This window comes from Octodon degus, unplaced genomic scaffold (genome assembly GCF_000260255.1).
Source record: "Octodon degus isolate 3935 unplaced genomic scaffold, OctDeg1.0 scaffold00057, whole genome shotgun sequence".
In the NCBI taxonomy this organism is placed as follows: domain Eukaryota; kingdom Metazoa; phylum Chordata; class Mammalia; order Rodentia; family Octodontidae; genus Octodon; species Octodon degus.
The window spans coordinates 6,606,179-6,607,816 of NW_004524633.1; positions in this window are offsets into that span (position 1 = coordinate 6,606,179).

Below are 1,638 nucleotides of genomic sequence, written 5' to 3' on the forward strand. Positions count from 1 at the left end.
TTTAAAAGCTTCTGTCCAAGAGACTGACAGAAAGGGACCTGACTTTGTTGCCCTTCCATTCTTTATAAAGTCACTGTCTTTTCATATTTTTTATATACTCATGACCATTGTCCTTAGGGGTTGTCCTTTAGCTAATGAAGAAAATAGAAGAGTCTGGTATATAAGTCACAGGAAAGTCATCTCTCAAACAACACGAGGAAACCTCCTTTTTATTATTAAAGGTAGTTGCTCCCAACAGAAAAAAATGAGGACAAGGAATGAATAGGAAGAGACAAAAACTAATTACGAAAATAAGAAAATTTAATGCTCAAACATTTGCCAATCCAAAAAAAAAAATCCTTTTATTTTCCTGAGAACTCCAAGAGGGAGACTGCTATTCTTATTTTTGTTTTACTGGGTGTGTCCAAAAGGTGCTTAAGATTAGACAGCTCCATCTCGTCAGGGAACTAAAGAGCTACAGAGGAGGAAGGAGAAAAGGAAAGGATGGAGGGGACAGGTGAGAAGAAAGGGAAAGAAAGAGAAGAAAAAAAAGAGAAGAAAGAAGAATGGTTTGTTCTTTTTATCTGTCAAGTTGGTCATGTGGAGTTGATTGTGCTTTTCAAAGGTTAACCTATGATTGCTGGAGGAGATTTGAACTCATACTGATAATATTATCTAACTTCCTTCTAGAATAATTGGCCATGGACGCAGGACCCTAACTCCATCAGAGAGAATCTCAAGGCTTTTCTCTGAGGGTTGAGAAGACCTGTTCTTCCTCTGAACCTAAAGGCAGAGAATTGTGTTCCCAGGAGCTCTCGGCCGCCATGCTGTCCGGGCTGAGAGGACACCGCACATCACAGTGCCGAGCAGGAGACTCACGAAGCATGGCCTGTGGCACCGGCCAGTTCCTGGGTCCCAGTCTGTGCCTGAAAGAATTTCTGGACTCTAGTTATAAGTGTTGTTAGGAAGCCTTCATCATTTCAGACATTCTTTTGCCTGGGCTTTTGTTACAGGCAACTGAAGGCATCATAACTGATGCTCATTTCAAAAACTCTAGCATTCTGAATCTGATTTGTCCTGGGAATCCACACAGGGACTTTGTGAATTATGCAATGAGTGGCTATGGGAAGGCAGCACTTTGTTTTACGAAACCAGAGTATGGATGAGAAACAAAGTCAAGTTACGTGATTTTAAGTAGCAAATCATTAGAGAAAACAGACCTGCGTGTCCAACAATGGGGAGATTAATAAATTGTGATACACTCATATAATGTAAATAATGTGGTGCTTAACATGTATAGTGCCTAAGGTGATTTCCTATCATGGAAAAGTTGACAATGTGTTTAAGAAAAAACGTGAGCTGAAAGCATACACATGTATATAATATATTGTATATATAAATTAAAAACATGCATATTATATTGACCTGCCAAAATAATCTATAGTATCAAAATATTGAATACTGTGATATAATATAATTAAATATATTCAGTACATGTTGTTTAGCCACACATAAACATGCACACACACATACAAACACACACATTCACATATATAGGTATTAAACTGATATAAAACTTTCAAACACATTATTCCTGAATTGCAAAATATTGCAGGAGATTCTGAATTCCTTCCCATCTGCATTTCTTCCCTTTTTTCT